At 42.0% G+C, this 19,440-nt stretch overlaps 1 protein-coding gene across 1 annotated transcript in view; it reads left to right on the top strand.

Moving 5' to 3' along the window:
* The window catches only part of LOC311255720 (leucine-rich repeat and fibronectin type III domain-containing protein 1-like protein), a gene marked incomplete at its 3' end in the record, with an annotated part of 276,352 nt that overhangs the window by 168,036 nt on the left and 88,876 nt on the right, over positions 1-19,440 (top strand). The window lies entirely within an intron of this gene.

The following is a 19,440-nucleotide window of genomic DNA, read 5'->3' as shown; positions in this document are numbered from 1 at the left end:
ACCAGAGGTTTTATTCTCTGGGTGATCCTGACCGCTGACCTCACTGAGGAATGAGGAGAATAAAAACAGAAAATACTCTCTGAGGATCTGTGAAGCATTATATTACCATTTCAGTTTTTAACATTGAGTGATTGTAGAAGAATTTAGATCCAAAAGTTCAGATCCAAGAAAATAAACTTATGTTTTCATAAATCATTTGACAAGTTGAGGGTTGCAACTTTACTGAAATTTGATGGCAATCTCCGTCTCTTATTACGTCACCACAGTTTTTCTAAGGGGTGATGTTTTATTTTTTAAATAACTGTCACAACTTTAACCTGTACACTGTCCCAGTTTTAATTAAACCACTAAATTAATTGTAATAATGGTGTATAACTGGATTGAAATGCTCCCCACTGAACTACACTTATTGGCTGGTTTCAAATCGTTGCTTTCTCACTCTAATTCTGATTTCTAAAACGTTGTTATATTGGCTCCGATTTGTGTTGTAACAGCAGCTTCAGAGGTTGTTTTTTTTATGTTAACTGATGATTAGTCTTGTGTTAATCAATATCACTGCTGGTGGGTTGTTTTCTTAATTAGTGCTCTCTCACTCGCCAACATAAGTCAAGAGTGTAAATGTTAATATGTAATGACTGAATTGATCTGCGGCACAGCAGTGGCTGGTCAACCGGCACCTTCTCTGCACGTGTGAGACTGGTTTTCAATATTCTGACTTACCTTTCTGACACCTGTACGCTGTCTGTTTCAGCTGATGAACCAATACTATGTTGATTGAGGAGAAACTTTGCAAAATGGCCAAAACAAATTCAAGTCTTCTTGTAAATCCTGCTTTAAAATGCAATTTATTTCCTGTGTGAACACGCTGTTTCCTGCTGAGAGGAAACATGTTGACTTTTTACAAACACAGTAAACAGTAACCAATATAGGTGACCTCTTTGACGACTGAGAAACTTTATCAACTTTAAAACTCTTTCTTTCTTTGTTCATCCATCTGTCCTAGAGATGTTTATTTGCATGTGGATGTGAGATCTGATCACAAGCGGTCACTCGATAGCAGCTCTTTAAAGAAAACTACAGCTCTATGAAGCTGTGATATTCAGTTTACAGAAAGCCTAATTGTAGAGTGGCTGTTTTGTGTTTATCCATCAAAGAGTTGTAGAAACATTTCACCAGACTAGTGAAAACTTTGACCTGCTGGAGATCAGGAGTCAGGAGGAGTCAGTTTATGAAGATTTTATGAAACATTAGAATAATTACGCTATAGTCTTCAGGCTGCAAAACAACATCAGCTGCAAACAATATGAACCCTCCCAGCTTTAACTGAGGCGATTACAGTCCACACTTCCCTGTGCGGAGCTACAGAACAGAAAACAAAGAGGAACAGAAGAAGAGCACAACATGTAGCGGCAGAGTGTAGGTGGTGGATTAGAATGGATGAAGACAAAGATTTATTTTTCGACCAAAAAAAAAAACCCAACCTGCTCTGTCCTTGTATCTCACCGTCATTATCTCTCTCTCTCTCTCTCTCTCTCTCTCTCTCTGCTCTCCCCCTCCCCCCTCCACCTCCCTCCATCTTTATCTCCTCCCATTATTCTCTCCCATCACACCTCTCCTTGTCAGCTTGTTGTTTTCTATTTCTGAAATGAATGCCCTCAGTTTTCATCCTCTGCTTCTCACCACTATCTAATACATGAATACAACAGTAAATGAAAATGTTTTCCTTTGCCTCTGTTTAGCTGTCCTCTGTCTACCACCCACATTCATCATGTTTCTCTTTTTCTATTTCTTGCTTTCCATTTTCCTTCATCTGACCAGGTCTTTGCTTGAATATATGCGAGTCTTTTAGTATATTTGCTCGCACGGTGGATGTTTGGTGTTTTAGTCTTCTTATTGTTGCTGGTTTGTGTTTTTCGTCAGAGGAATATCACACGTTTTTTTGCTACTTTTTCTTTAAATATGGGATTAAATTTCATGAGATGCTTTATTAAAGAATATCTGTCGCTCTGTAATATTTCATTGACCATTGTTTTCACCTCCAGCAGGTGAACAGATTTGTTTTCGCGGCGACTGCCAATGCCAGTGCTGCATTATTGACACGACTACATCTAATCTAACACTGCCAGACTCCCTCTCCTTGCCCAGGGGATTGTGGGTATTTGATTTGGGATCTGTCTCCATCTGGGCTCCAGCGGGAAAGAGAATTGCAAAGAAATAACGCCACGCTGTTTCCAGTACCTTCGGCATGCTGGGAAGTTCAGGCTTCACTCCGGCTTTTTGAGAGATGCAGGTGGGGAGGGAACCGGCGAGGTGGATTCAGTTTGTTGATAACGGCTTCAAGACCAACCAGGATAAAAAAAACTGCTAAAAATACATCCATGATGGGAAAAGACAGAGATTATGGTGGAGGCAAAGGTGTTTTAGAAATACTTACTGATTTACTGTGAAACTGTGGTCTGAGGCAGTCTGAAACTCTGAGCTAAACTTGACTCAGTTAATTCACCTGAACAAATCATATGTGAGGAAGGAAGCTGCAGGGCTCGACTTCAAATCTATTTTCATACCAACAACAATGTGTCTGCATCTAAAATCCTATATTTCCTATATTCTAGTGTGACACTGTGAGCCTTCGCTCAGACTATACTGAGACTTACTGCGCCTACTTACTTCAATCTGAGGCATAATTCTGCTCAAAGTTTTGAAACTACGGCGCTCATAATTTTGGGGCTGAAGGGATGTGAACAGGAAGTATAATCTACTGCTTCTTAAAATATGTTTATCGTGTGTGTGTTCAGATGTGACTGTGTGTAACGTGTTGATGAGCAGGCAAAAAAGAACAATTTGTTTACATTGTAGTAAAGACTGATACAAGTTTGTCGTCTTTTGCTAAATAAATAAAAGTTTTTATTTATTTAAAACTAAATAGAAGCTTTTAATATACATTCTCTGACTTGACTCGCCCTGCAAACACTTGAGAAGCAGCTCTTCAATCAGCTGTCCTCATCTCACTGGAGAAATGATGTTGAATGTCTGACATTGATCGACTTTGCTGACTTCTGGCCTGATGAATCATCGCAGACAGGTCAGGGTGACGGGTGGTTTATGTCTTACAGCGCACCAAACATTGAATTGTCAGAAACAAATGAAAAAAAATTTGAAATATCTGAGTCACTCAGCCCCTTCAGGAGTATTTCGCTAGCTAAAGGCCTGATGGCACGATGAGAGGAAAGGGAAGCAGAGACAGCAGAGAGAAGAGGAATGATAAGAGAGAGGAGAGACAAAAACCGGTCACAGAGCAGAGATGAAAGAGGAGAAACAACAGAAGAAGAGACGAGAGGAGAGGAAGGAGGGTGAGAGGTGGATTAAAAGAGAGAAAATCTGCATGAAAGTCAGAGAGGTGGAGGAGAGGACGAAGGTAAAGACGCCGATCGATAAACTGAGAGAGTCTGATATTGGAAACTTCTCCAGTGATCTGTGGAGAGTGGGAGGAGGACACACACACACACACACACACACACACACAGGATCATAACACACACTCTCAAACAATAGATCAGTGTGTTTTCACGTGCACGCACAACCACTCCGAGGAATATCTCTGAATAATCTCACACACACACACACACGCACACACACACACACACACACAGGGTGATTTCCTAACAAGCCTCCTGCCTCCATGTTTCCACCTCTCGTCAGCACAGAGATGAGTCTGATCCTGATTATCCACCTCCTCCCTCCCTCCCTCCCTCCTCCACAAGGAGCGCTTATTCCTCCTCCTGCTTCATCGTGCCAAGAAAAATCCCAAACAGTCGTCTCCGTGTGGAGGAGGAGGAGGAGGAGGAGGAGAGGCTCGAGAGTCTGCTGAGAACATGAAACCCCGGTTCTCATTTGAGCTTTTGGACATCATTCGGGCATTTATTGCAAAAATATTTTCCTGATCTTGGGACTCATTAAAACAGAATCCAGCAGGGCAGCAACATGAGCAGTCAGGCAGGCTGGAAACAAGCACCACCAGTACCAGCACACAAATTCAACCAAATGATTTGGCAAAGGAGGCGAAAGTGCTTATTAAAATTATACCCCAGACTGGCGGTCGTAAATTTAGATTATCGCAGCTGCAGCGCTTCCTTTTTCAATTTTGACCTGCTTGTATTGCCTCAGTTGTGTGTGCACACATCTTTGTTTCTCTTCCAAATGTCTTGATTTAGACGTTTGTGTTGTAACAAACCATTTGTATCCTTAAGGTTACTTCTTATGTCTCCCTGAACAGTGTAACACACTGGCCATGACAGAGTAGTCAGGGCGTGGTAGCTGATTTAACGCAGCATTCACCGCTCGTGTGTTTAACCTTTTCATTACCACCTATTATATTAGATACAGTTTTTTGGACAGCAGTTGTTGGCAGTGCGAGCAGATGTGAATGCTGTGCAGAAATTTGGAAACATTAGCCGCTATTAGCATAACACAACACAAATCTCTGACTGAACGGTTGGAGGTCGAGTTGTATTGTGGGTAACGTAGGCGAGAGGTTCAGACAAGGAAGGAGTAACAAGTCTGAGATTCACAATGTGTCACAGTCAGCAGGTCGAAATTCTCTCATTGTCTCGGCTCAGAGTCTCATGTGCTGTTACTTCCTGCAGAAAAGTGGACAACACACATACACATGGTTTAAAAATCTCCCTCATTAAAACCCCATGTTCCTCTTCAGTTATAATCAAACCATGTATTCTAGCAGTGGGAAACCAATGCCTCTTCCTGTTTTTTGACCGATCAGCCTGGTGAAAGTGAAGTTTATAGGGTTGTTTTTCTACAGCCATTACTCTGTACACTCAGTATTTACTTCAGAATCATAAGTTAAAGTAAAGAAAAGTTGTCTATTCACATTCACAAAAAGCACGATATGTCTCCGGATGTAATTAATTGAACGAATAGAAAGGGAAGTGTAAAGACAATCCTATCAGGTTTTTAGATGAGTTTCTGAATTTGCTCTCGGGGAGTAAAAACCTCCGTCACCTGGACGACTCTGACAGGCTGATATTAAATTAAACTTCATTGTCAGTCTGATATATTGGCCTAACCCCGCTCTCATTATCTCCCAGTGTAAATTTGACACCTTGGTTCTCTCATCATATCCTGTCTGCCATATCATCCACCTTTAATATACACTTATCTTGAATTGTTAAAAGACAATCCCTTCAACCTCTGTGGCTGCAAGCTCTATTACAGCGCTTCAGGTTTTCTGATATTACTGCAATATTTCAGAGGAACCTGCAGTACCTGCTGCCTGGGATACAGTACTGTATTCTGATCCAAGGAACTGAATGTCATTTCATTTTATTTCACTTCATTTTTGTGTGTTGCCCTCGCTGGGAATTCACTCTGAATTAAATGTCAGACAAAATGTCAGTGTTGTGTTGTGGATAACTGTTCTGACCCTTTGTAAAAGTCACACAGAGATGTCTGAAAAATCACTATTTTAATCAGGCGAATGGAAATCATACAGACAGATGTTGTTATGTTTTTATAAGTCGAGCCCAGCTTTACTTGTACTGACCTGTTTGAGAACTGCACGCCTTAAAACTCAACGACACCTCAGAGAGAAGTTCGATAAACTTACTTAAACTTATTTAAACGACGTTGACAGATTAAATTTGACACCTCACGTTCACTTTTTCTGTATTTGAAAGCATCATCATAAAATTAAATGTGTGTCAGTATCACAACAAACATATAATATTATGCAAAGTAGCATCAGAGTAGTTTGTGTCCTGAATCCAAACACACATCTCGTGTTTTGTCCGCTGAACTTTGACCCGCGGACGATGTTGATGGTCACCTCTGATTTTCATTGGCTGTGATGTTTTTGCACCGGTGACTCATCAATGATCCTCTGCAGTCCTCCACCCATAAGAGTCAATTACCGATCTATTACTCTTACTGATTTTATTATTCAACCCTCTTGTAGTATTGATCAGGATCAATGTTAATACATCTTCAGTGCTAATCTACTGCACTCCCCCTCAGAGGTTTTACGATGCAGTTTGTGTCATTACTCATGTTCATGACTTACTGATTGATGTGGCTGCAGATCCCAATCTATTTTCCCAAATCAATTGATCACCCTCATTGATTGATGACTCAGGAGGATTTGTGTGACCTCAGCCAGACACCCACACACTGATCACCACTTAACACTCATACTGAATAGGATACAATAATCACATTATTGCTGCTTAATATATTCCCAGCAGATTGTGATGATTGAAAGCTAGAAGCTTCTACAGAACACAAACAATAACAGTGTCCCTGCGCCATGTTTGTTATCTGATGCCGTGTTTCCTACAGATCGAATATTAGAAAAAGAACGACGATAAATAATCTCTCTCAATCATCACTTATGATCAGTAGAAGTGTGTTGTCTGTATCAGCAGAGACGCTTCGTTCTGCCTGTATTTTCCTTTTTAATTCGTATTTTGCTGTGATCGGGATGTTTCTGGACATCAACCTTCGGGCAGCGGATATGTAGCTCTCGAGCCAATACCAGCATGCCTGGTGTTACACTGGAACGCTTTAAAAACATAACAAACAAGGCTCTCTCCTCTGTTACAGAGAGCTGCAGGTGTGTGTGTCTGTTTGACCGAGGGCGGGGCATAGCTACACACACAGAGCAGGATGAAGCTGCACTGTGGCAGCTTTCACACTAAATTTTGTTTGTTGTGCAGAGTTGTGGGCATGTTTATTTTATTTCTTTGACTGCTTTGTTGCTTCACAATTAAAGACCCTTCTTACACCCAGTGTGTGATGTTGGATGGAATACCGGCGTTCTGCAAGCAAAAAGAGGCGGGGCATGTGACAAAACAGCATCATTGTTTAGTTTGACGCTTTACATACTACATGTAAGGAAGTACAAAAATGGCATAACATGACAATAACTATCATTGAGTGTTCCTCTTATGTGGTGGTTGATCTCGATCTCTGCTCAGAGGGTAAGGAGCTCGCTGTTATTCTTTATTGAGTTCGCTGCTAACTGCTTTTATCTGCTTTAGTGTTCGTCATCAACAAGTCCCTGAGTTAACACTAGAGCCATACTGAAGCCTAATGATGCAGGTGTACCATAATGCTTCTTGGCCTTGAGACTGAGGTGTTTTGCAGCGAGAGATGTCTTCTGAGTACACGCCTGTTGATCGGTTGTGTGCTAGCAAGCTACACATACTTAAAAGTCAACAGCAAAACACACAAACAAAATTCAAAAAGCACCTCAGACTCACTCGGAGAACATTAAGCGCCGCACTAATGTTCTCTGAGCTCAAACAGCCAGGCTCCCCCTCTCATTTAGTTGCAGTCAGCTTGTATCAGCCTGCTCTGATTGGACGGCGGAGGAAAAAGTCACGGTGGCCGCCTTTAGAAAATCATCATCAGCATTTTTTTTCTCTCTCTTTTAAAAGTCAATTAGCTTGTAGAGTTGTTAAAGTGGCTGTTGAGTTTGGAAGGTCAGTGGTTTCATTAATGAGACGAAGTGAAATTAAGTTTGTTGTCCTGCTTTAAAAAAAAAAACAGGCTGCTTCAAACTGCACTGAGAAAAAAACCAACCGACAGACGGACAGACAGACAGAACAATCTGCCACGGCTGCATCAAATACAATATTCAGACACCATATTACAGACTGTGTTTTTAATTGGAGCGCGCTGCAGCTGAATTAGACGCGACCATTGTTTACATCTGGACACACAACAGCTGAGGACAAACACAGCAGCGGTTATCATGGTGATTATTATTATTAACAGTATTATTATTTTAGATGATGTCCTGTCCCCCTGCCAATGGAAATGTCTCATTTTCATGATAATGCCTGGCTGTTCTGTCTCGCTGCTGTTTCTCTCAGACTGTCTGGACTCTGTTTATTACTGCGCCCTCGTTTCTGTAGAGGAAACACAAATCTACAAGATTCACATGATACTCGTGACTTCTCTGTGACTGTGATTCAAACAGAAGTCTTTTTAATTTTATTGTATTAAACAGGAATTAATCTCATCAGAATCTCAAGGTTATGATCAGAAAAGAGCAAATTAATCACTGAAACAAAATTAAAATCCTGTTTTTTTTTCTGATCTTGACCTTTTTATCGTTGGGTTTGTTAAATTACAACAGACAGCAGAAGTGTTTCAGAGATTAAAAACAGATAATTCTGTCAGTAACATTTCAACATAAATCTACTGTTTCAAAATCAAGAATTACATTTAATTATCAGAGCAAACAAAAAACTAAATCACAAAAAGGCAACATGTTGTGCTTCACACGAGCCTTCGAGAAAAAACATCACATGGACAAAAATGTTGAACAGTTTTGTATCTATGCAAGACCTTTAGCTAACCATGGTAACATTTACACGCGTCTACGATTATGGGTATTTAACGTGATCAATAAGAGTGACGAGGATCAACACGGAGCCGTGTCTTGTGTCCTACGAGGCAGAAAGAAGAACTTCATCACCTTCATCGTGAACTTTTCTACTTCCTCCTATGTGTCACTTCAGTTTTTTACATTCAGATTTCCTCTGAAGAAACTAAACTCCCTTCTTCTGCATGTTTGAGTTTAATCTGACCTCTCTATCTTTTAGCTGTGAGGTTTAATGATGCTATAGCTGAATACAGCGTAGCTCGATCTGGTTGAAGATGTCAGCTAAACGTCCAGAGTGCTAAATGGGATCATAGGAGGTCTTATTCCTGACAAATGAAACTGTAATGACGCTGTAGTTTAACTTCACATATCTCTAATAACAGAGTTATATCTTTTCCCCCTCCTCTTTGTCTCTCTCATCTATCTCAGGACTTTTCTTCTTCTGTCGGTCGGAGTTTAACACTCTGATTTAGAGCCACATATATCAGAGCAGACCACTCTCTCTCTCTCTCTCTCCTCCCTGTCTCTCTACCTCTCTCTCTCTCTCTCTCTCTCTCTCTCTCTCTCCTCCCTGCCTCTCTACCTCTCTCTACCTCTCTCTCTGGTGACCGCCCATGCTGTAGAGCTGCAGCAGGTCTGTGATGGATTTCCACGGCTGCCTTTATAGAGATGAACACAGGCTGACAGCGATGACCTGAGATTTATAGTTTGCTCTCTTTTCTCTCTGTAGTAAAACACGGGGATAATAGAAAGCAGATTTATGTGTGGACATCTTTCTTTTTTTATTCCCTTTTCCAGCCTTTGTCCTTGTCATGTATGTGTCCATAGCTTAAGGCTGTGGATTAGGCCATACATCCCATCATCTCTGGGCTTTTTCCTCATCTCTTTATCCAAGGTGTTGTCTCAGGTGTTCGTATTGAATTTTAACAAAGCCGGGACGATAAGAGCATAACAAACTGAGACAATCGAATGGTCCAGAGGCTTTTTCAAAACACTGCGTGCCATTTTTAATGTAATATTTATAGCATTATATCTTTGAATAAACAAATAAAATAGTTTGGGTTAAAGGCACAAACTGCAGCCTTCATATGCACTTATATAATATATATATCTATATATATATAGATATATATATAAACTATGCAGTTTTAACGCCATCATAGCATTTATTGTAACTAATTTACAATAATAGACTTGTTATCTCATGCTGTAAGTTCCTCAGTATCATATTCATGTGGTAAATGGACCATAGTGAGGTGTGCTCATCTGAATCGTCTGGAGGCTCCCCTCTGGTGTAGTGGTATAAATAGCGGCGACAAAAGTCTGCATCAGGAGGTGGATGGAGGTGGATGGAGGTGGATGGGTGTGTCCAACGCCCGCCTTCCACACGAGACCAGAGGCTGAAAGCAAAAGTCAAAGATGGCTTGTGTTAAACTTACATCATGTGAGATGTAAGTTGCTAAATGTAATTAACATGTTACATAACTGAACTTACATTCTTATTTCAACTCAACCCAGGATCTGTTCTTAAACTGAACTGAACTGCGAGCGTTTCCTAACACTATCGGTCTAAAACTCATAATATGCGAAATGTTGCCGAGCAGACTTGACCGGATGTTGCATATTATAACTAACCCGATCGCAGTGCCCTCCAAATTTAATGAGTATTTAACGAGTTGGCAATGAGAGCCTGTTGAAACTACACCAAGGGGCTTCTGACTGAGGATTGGACCTTTTAACTTTTAAATGTTTTAATTTAAAAGTCTAAAAGTCGGGTGAGGAGATAAGGAAGTTAGCTGCGTGCACACACGTCATATCAAACTACTAAACTACTGGACTGAACTGCTGACATGTTTGAGAAGACTACCTCTCCAAGTTAATTAATTTTAATCATCGTAAAAAAAAAAACTGCTGATATGTTGATGAGCTAATCATGCAAATGAGTAATTTAGTAGTCTGCTATCACGATGCCACTGTGAAACATATGGACAAAAAGGTCTAACTTTGAAGGTTAATGCAGCCTATGGATTATGTAAATCAACCACCTCTAGCATTTTTTTATTCTTAAAAGATTCATATCGTCTTAAAGAAGGAGGAAGAGAAAGTGAATTTAACAAGAGTAAGGACGAAAGAAAGGAGTGAATGTTGAAATAGAACTGAGTCAATGACGTGGAGTTAAAGGGGAAAAGTGACAAAAACAGACACAGAGGCACAGAGATAGAGGAAAAACATGGAGAAGGAAAGAAATGTGACGTGACAAAGACGATAAAAAAGACAGCAAAGCAGAAAGAGGAAAAACAGAGAGGATAGAGGAGGCTGAACTGAGGCAGAGGACCACTTTGATTCTCAGGCTATAAACTGAGGAGGGGCTCAGTCCATCAGCTCAGGGACGCCAACGCACTCGACCAAATCATCCGGCTCATCAGTCATTCAAAACACCATCAGTCAGCCAAGAAATCGCCCATCAGCCACACACACTCAGCCACAGCTCTCCTCACACTCACACCAAATAGACCCGTCTGACTGACTGACTGACACATCTCGCTGGCTCTCTTCTGATTGGTGGAGGAGCAGCCCGCCGGCCAAATGACTTTGAGTCATCGCGGGTGAAATTTCGGGGGAAAAAGTGTGATCAAGTGCTCACGTTTGGAGTGAATTCGATTCAACTGACACATCGCTAACCGTCACTCACATCTCAGGACAGGCTGCAGGTACAGTCAGCTGGTCCTGTTCAGGCTCAGGCTGATAAGGAAGATATACCAGAATAATATTCTTCACTGTGCTGCTGTAAAGGACAAATATTTGGAGAAGCTTTAGAGGGAGCGCCTTTCAGCTGTTAAACTGCAGAATATATTCAAGATCCATTCGGCGTTTAGATTAAACACATAAATAACCTCAGAGGCGCGGTTGGTGGAGGGAATATGTAAGATTTGGCATTTTCAACAGAATGTGAAGAAACTACAGTGTGGAGGTTCTGTCAGACGTCTATGTGCTGTGTTGTCTCTGACCCGTCTCCTAATACCACTTTGTAATGCAAGAGTCTCTGTTTCACAAGCTCTTATTGCAATAAATTCATAAAATAAACTCACAAAATGTCAAGAAAGGACGTATTTTACACCTATTTACAAACAATCCAACTGTTCACGATCTGAATTCAAGTTTCTCTCTTTTTCTGAACTAAGACGAGCTTAATCGCCTCGTTAACTCGTCGTAGAACACACTTCATACCAACTCAACTTAAGAAACAGTGTTGGTTCGTCTTTCTACAATCTCCTCTGGTTTGGTCCAAATAAATCTACACGCTGATGATGTCCAACTCTCTCTCTCTGTCCTCTCCCGTCCACGCCTGCAGTATCTTCTCATCTCCGGAGTCATAGTCCTGGACAGAGCTGCTGTAAATCACCTCCGTACTGTAACCCCTGTCTTCAAACTGACTTCTGTCATCATGGATGCAGCATTTGTTGACTGCAGGCTTGTCGTGCCTGAAAGTCACATCATTAAATCTTCACATAGTCGTTCCTTCCCCCTCCTGATCAGCTGCCATCACTGTTCTCACGGCCATTGAGACAATAATAGAGTTCTTCAGATCTAAACCTTCTCTCTGTCTGACATCAAAGCAGATGGATGTATATTCATTATTCTATTTTTACAGTATGATTACTGGTAAACATCATTACAGGATCATCAAACAGAATTAAAGGAGCCTCTCGGTGTTTGTGGCCTTCAACAGCTCCAAGTATTTTTATCCGTCTTTAGTGTGTGTGTGTGTGTGTGTGTGTGTGTGTGTGTGTGTGTGTGTGTGTGTGTGTGTGTGTGTGTGTGTGTGTGTGTGTGTGCCCTAATGTATTGCTTTTCAGTTTAATTAAGAGATAATCATCATAACTACATCATCAGTGACCATCAGGTGATATTAAAATCATCACTTTAGCCAGTTATCTGTGTATCTGTGTGTGTTTGCAGCAGCTCTACAGTGTGTAGTGTGTTTGTTAAGCTGCCTCCTTTACGAGCCTCATTAAAGTAGAAACCGCTGCCTGTCCCTCCTATACTGTAGATTTCTTATGGAGGCAGTTTGTTTCACGCCAAAATGGAGCAGCATAAAACCTTTAACCCCAGTTGTGTTCGAGCTTTTCTCTACCTGTGTAAAATAAAAAGGATGAGAGAAATAACTCGAGTCGCAAATCTAAGGACTTCAGCACAGATGGCTCCAAAGGACTCGACTTTTAGATATTGAGAAGTTACGTTTTGTTGTTTGAAACATTGCTGGATGATTTCTAGTGCAATGCTCGCAAACCTGTCAACCTATTAAGTCTGCAGACCAACAGAAGTCAATGCACAATCCAAAAATAATTCATTTGCATTCAAGGATTATGTTGTCAATGACAGCTGTATGCAGTCTACCACCACTTCGTTTGTCGCTCCAAAACCCACAAAGAAAGCTACGTGAATGTGTCTTTCTAGCTAACTTATTGTCTTCTAGCTAACCCACTGGCTAACTTATTGGCAAACAGTAGCTAGATAGTTAGAGGCATGTTAATGATTGTCAAATATCAATTAGATTTATAGGGTGTAAGCAGGCTGCAAAAAATAAAATTGAACATTTCATGACCACTGTCTGTTTAAAGGAGACCGACTGTATTTTGCACCAACAGAAGAACGTTTGTATAATTTATGCCGAGCGACAAGTTTGGCACTGAGAATTAATTCAGAACAGCTGCTCTGTTGTTGGCAGAACTGGGTCAGGCGTGTGTCAGCTGACCAATCAGAGCAGACTAGATATTCAGGGGGGGGTGGTCTTAAAGAGACAGTAGCTAAAACAGAGCGTCTCAGACAGACAGCACTGGACTGTACGAGAAAACTGATGATGTTCTCGCAGTAACCCAAAGTAAAATTATGAACATGAAAATGAGCATATTATGTCTCCTTTGAAGGTGAAACTGGGGGAGATCATCAGAACTTCGTACAACTTGATTAGTGACTTGTTTGAGCGATGACTTCCTGTCTCTTGCCCGCCTCTGCTGTACGCACCCTGCAAACAAAACTTGTCTGTCAGCTAAATACTTTGACTTTTGTTATCTATACTATCATTCTTTCTTTTTTGATTCATGCATGTGCAATATGTGAACGATTATTAAAAAAACTGTCTCAAATGTCCGATCAGTGATGGAACTGAACCTAAGAATCAAAACGTTTGATGTGGGACATTTTTCACGCTGATTCAGTTAGAAACAGAACATACTTTATTTATTTTCTAACCGTGACTTCACAAATTTACCTGCCGACACAAATGGAACTTGCTGACATAATCTTTCAATTTTTAGGTACAACATGAAATAACCCAAGCGTGACAGTGTATTTCCACTTACACAGCATTTTCTCATATTTATTTATTTATTGTTAAAGGCTGTGCAGAAGCCCTCGGGATGACTGAGTCCGTCTAATTCGGGCAACATGAAGTTCTGCATTGCTCAGCAAAAAAGTCATTGCTTCAGTTCCGGTCCTGTGGAGATGAAGGTGAATTAACTTACTTTTTAAATGTATTGTTTTTAATAAGAATAAAATACAAAACATATAAAAAAAGAGATATTTCATTATAAAGTTACATAAAGGGCACTGAGGCCCAGTCAGCTGTGAGCCCAGCAGTGAAAATGAAAACGTAATCTAACAGGAATCACAGAAAACACAAACTGATGCCCGTCGATATCCCCGAGCCGTGAAACATCCTCGCTGTTTAATAGACAGCTTTAAACTTCAATCCATGTACAAATCAGATGGAAAAATATGTGTGAGATTTTTATCCAAGAACGTTCAGCAAGTTTAGCTCCAGGCGGGGTGGGGTGGGGGGGGGGGAAGTGGTGGAAGTCTGTGCCCAGCCAGGGGATGTTCTGGTGGGGCTTAACACGGGCGGGTAGCCCCCGGAGGTGGAGCTGAAGGGGAGGGAGAGCTGAGAGAGGGAGAGAGAGCTGAGGGACCCACAGGGGAGAGAGACTCAGCTCTGACCATCTGCCAGCCTGCAGCCTCTGCCAGCACACACACGTGCGCACACACACACACACACACACATGCATGTACACAGACAAACCTGCGTGCATCCTTTTGCACATACACATACTCACAAAACAACACGAGATGATGCATCACAGTAATATGCTCATCAGACGTGTTTTCAGAATTGTTTAGCGTGTGTGTGTGTGTGTGTGTGTGTGTGTGTGTGTGTGTGTGTGTGTGTGTGTGTGTGTGTGTGTGTGTGTGTGTGTGTGTTGACAGGATGGAAGCTGGCTCCGGCCCTTCTGTCAGCTCCCTGCTGAATTTCTGCCTCTCTCTCAGGATAAAACGACCCTCCACTCATTCACATCTCCATCCATCCCTCCATCCTTCCTCCTCCTTCTCCTCCACCTCTGTACATCTACACCATCAGTTCATCCATCTTTCCCTCCAACACTTCCTTCACACATGTCCTGTAGCTAAAAGATGCATGAATGGAGTTGAGCGTGTTTATGCAGAGAAGACGAGCCATAATGGACTCCTCGTTACTCTTACTACTACACCAGATAGCAAGATGGTCGTGGCCCAGACACCCTCATCCGGCCCACATACCACGTGGAATGATGCCACTTGGGCGGTCCGGTCCTGTTTGCCACAAGCGGGCCATATCATGGCCACACGTCAGCCAAGAGCGAGCTGAATAAACCAGAACTGAACAGACTTGGGCCAGAAACACGAGGCTGTTTCATTGATGCATTGGGAGTGAGACGGGCTGCAGCTGGTTATAATGTAACTAAAGCTACGTACATAACGTCGCATGTACATAACATAAATATCGTTCTTATTTAAACCACACACGAAGAAGGTCCGATACGCCCTGCTGCAACATGTTGTTACCAGCAGTCAACATATTCAGGTTTAGATTTGAGGATGTGTAGTTTGTTGTTCTTTGTTTGGTAAAAATCGAAACAGATTGATCTAAAACAGAAAGAAGGAAATGAAAACAGGAAATTAATTTTGTGTCTCTTAGAAAATTATCCTCTCTGAACCTCCTCAAACATCAGGCAGAACAAAGCTCCTTCTATCATCACATAATCCTGGCACATATGTGCTAATTTAAAGATATTTTACAGTGTGTACTCGGGCGTGTCGTCACACGTAAATGTGCCACACCGAGCGTGTTTCTGCCGTGTGTGTGTTCCTGCGTTAATCAGACGAGAACAGAGCAGATTAGTGACTTAATCAGGCTGATAGACGATGATTATTAATAGAATCAGAGAGTTGTCGTCTCGCTGAGGAGAGATCTTTATTCAGAAGTTTCTCTTCTTTCTTTTTTTCAGCTCGTCGTTCCATCTGTGTTCACATCAGGTGTTTGTTTAATCACACAGAGAGACTCTACATCGTTCATCCGTCCGTCCTTCGATCCATCACATTATTTTCTTCTTGTCTATTTCACTTTTTCTTATTTTCTCCTCCCTTCCATCAGCTGACCTCCTTCTTTTCTTCTCCTTCACCTTTTGCCATCCTCTCCACCCGTCTCCCTCTCCTCCATCTCTGCATTTGACAGGTGACAGACTTTTTATTTTTTGTGTGCACTCACCTCTTGTGCATGTTTTATTCATAACTTTGGGGATCTCACCACTGTTTGTGTATCCTCCTGCAACAAACACAAAAATACTAAAAAAAAATAATAAGAAAGAATCTCCTGACTCTCCGATATGAAGTCCGACCTTGTGGAGGAGGATTTTGACCTCAACAAAAAAATCTTCTTGTGTGACATCTCGTTGAAAATCACAATCCTGACTGCAGTTTGCTGAACCGCTCACTAAACAGCAGGGTGGGACACCACAGGTCGACTGGTGGTGAGAGTTCAGCTGTAGAAAAATCCTAAAAGATTCAGAAACGTAAATTGTATTTGTTTGTATGACTCAGTGTAAAACATTTTGGAGGATGAACTAACTGTATTTCTGCGAGTGTAAAATCAAAACTTGTTTTCTACCTCAAAACTCAGATTCAAATGAGCTCTAATCTCTCGTACATGAGTAAATTTAACCCACATCAGATCTGAGAGGAATCAGAGAGTCAGTGTCAACCACTCAGAGTCCCTCTGCACAGCTCCTTCCTCCTCCTCCTCCTCCTCCTCCTCCTCCTCCTCCTGTCCTCTGGAGGATTACTGCTGATGGCTGAAGGGCATGGATGGACAGATCAGGAAGAAAAGGAAAGAAACAGTGGAAAAGAGGGGAAGTATGTCTTAATATGACAGAGAGGGAAGGCTTACCGGTCAAAACCCACAGCTAGGCTTTAAAATAAAACCTGCTCTAAACGAGGAGGGCGAGGAGGCGACACGTCTTCAGCAGGGAAGGACTCTCTCTCAGGGACGCACACACAGCGCTGCGTTCGCTGGGTAGATTTCAGGGTTTGTATAATGAGGGCCTGAGGCATTGTTAACATTGTTAAACATGTTTAGCAGGAGAAAGGACACCGACTGCAGACTTTAGGTTAGTTTAAAGAACTCTGTAAACACCTTTTTTTTGTCAGAGAAGACGAAAGCTGCAGCTCGAATGTGAAGGACGAACATGAAGGAAGTCGAACTTCTAAGTGTGGATCATGCAGGGTTTCGTGGGATGGTCGGGTCATAAAGGAGAACAAAAATGACGTCTTGATGTTCACAAATATTGCAGGGGGAGTCTGCAGCACATACACAGACTCCTTTCACAATAAAAGCCAGAGATTTTATTTTAATTTATTTTTATTTTAAGGGCAGTTAATAAAAGTACAACAAACTGTGATAATAGACGTGTTTTTAATGGGGTGCAGGTTGTAAAGGCAGCAAGGCTGCAGCTGGAGCCTAAAACCAACACAGCATCGCTAAAAAATCCCAAATACAAGAAAGTGTTTTCAAATGTTATTTCAAAGATGGAGGATAATGTGGATGGCTCTGACTGTTTCTGCAAGATGGATCATAGATCATTTAACGTCACTGAAAGCTGCTTCTTTCTGTATTTTTAAGAAGCTGCTGGCCTTTCCTTCTCCTGCCTGATATCCCATTTGTTACAGGAAGTTGATGTCTCCCCGTGTCCTGTTCCAACAGTAAAACACCTTAAGGCAGTAAGCATGGGGCTACTAAATGGTACAACAAGTCAGCACTGACGCGTCCTTTTCATTAGCTGAGGATGAAAAGGTGCAGTTATCGCTCCAATCACAAGCCGAGCACTAAACCTCCATCTCCCTCTGCAGACAAAACTCCTCCCGAAGCCCATTTACAGCCGAGTGTAGCAGAATGTGAGCAGAGCCGGCTGCAGACGGAGGAGGGTTGGACAGTCAACAAAGCCAGACCGACTCTCTCCCGTCCACTTATCTCTCGTCTCATCTTAATAAGACCAGAGCAGCAGCGGCAGCATCCTTCCTACGAGGCCGTGCTGTCCGGCTCTGAACCACAGTCTCATTAAGCAGACATATTGGCCTCCGCAGTACAAAGGGCTTCCTCTGGAGCCGACACTCCCGTCCCGACTCGCTCATTTAAAACTGAAACGTCGACATCCTCGATGTGTGCCATCATCGATATCAGTAAGCAGCACTGTGGGAGCGAGCGGGGGGCAGCTGCAGCTCTTTGTGCCCAGCTGAAGACGAGGGATGATGCTTGTTGCAGATGTCAGATAGCAGGACGCAGTGAAGTGGATCAGATTTGAATGGATCTCAATCTTTCATGGACATTTGGATCTTTCCACTGTCTCTCTAATCCAATCAGATTCAGTTCAGCTCTGTGTGCAATTTAAAGACGTTGTACAGGATTAATTCATGATCTAATCTTTATTCATAAACCTGCCTCAGATATTTGCTCTGCATTGCAAACAGGGACAACGTTGATGTGAATTTTTCATTATGTATTAAATATTCAGGCTTTAGGATTAATTTACTTTTTCATTTTACAGCAGGGTTTTATAACGAGATGAAGTTTGTGCATCAGTGTAACATATAAACTCTAACTCAGTGATGGACCAGCAGCAGACACCTGCTGTATGTCGCTCGTCCTGCAACTCAACTGCCACAATAAATGTAAACTAATCACATTCTGCAGAACCACGGATAAACTTGACGTCTGTTTAGGTTGAATTTTCTGTCGCTCTCTTGTCACAACGCTGTGCTGATGCTCTGATTAGGTTCAGGCACAAAACCCACTTGGGTGGCGTCAGGAGAACATCATGGTGTGGCTGAAAATACCTGTCTTGGTACCGACAATCACGGATGGAGAAGGTCCGACTTCCTGTGTGGAATATATGTTTTGGCACCACTAAAATGGATGGAAATATCTCCACGTGCCATTAACATATCCAGCGGTGTGGCTGTTTTGCAGCCTTGTTGGCTGTTTTGCTGCCTTGTTGGCTGTTATAATGATCCCACGCTGCTCCATGACATCATCAAGCTATGTCTGTTTGTTCATTGTCGTTATTGAGAGACAGCTTCTGGCAGAAGTTAGATACTTTATGTTTATAAGGACAGATAACAGCCCTAGCAGCACGTATTGTTCTATGTAAAGTGGTTTAAACCTCACACATGCAGCAGGTGTTCAGTATATTGTTATGGTGCAGCTCAGGCTGTGTTGTTGACTGACAGGGACGCAGACAGGTGTCGGTGCTGAACAGAAAGTGTGATGGATTACAGATAAATCTGAACACTGGAGGCGTCTGGCAGCGCCTCCTTCAGGCTGCCTCATATAAACATGTCACTGAAAACACGTGAGCATTATGTTTTATTATATTTGTGTCATGTGCTCAGACATCCAGCGCTTCAGCCTCACATCTCCTACTTCTGTTCTTTTTTAACACATGGATTCTGAGCTGACATGAAATGATGAATGATTCTAACAAACGGCTCCGCACTGTCGGACTCTGACCCACATTCGAGTCATTACCGTCCCCACAGGGGACCGAATGTCCCGACTGAGCTGTGTTACTGCTGCACTCGACCCACGACACACTGATGTCCTGTCACAGTGTTTCTGACCGCCTACATGTCGACACTTTATATTTATTAATTAACAGTAAAGTTTATTTTCA

This window comes from Pagrus pagrus (assembly GCF_965226575.1).
Source record: "Pagrus pagrus genome assembly, chromosome: 4".
In the NCBI taxonomy this organism is placed as follows: domain Eukaryota; kingdom Metazoa; phylum Chordata; class Actinopteri; order Spariformes; family Sparidae; genus Pagrus; species Pagrus pagrus.
This window is presented reverse-complemented; position numbering and strand designations above follow the sequence as displayed.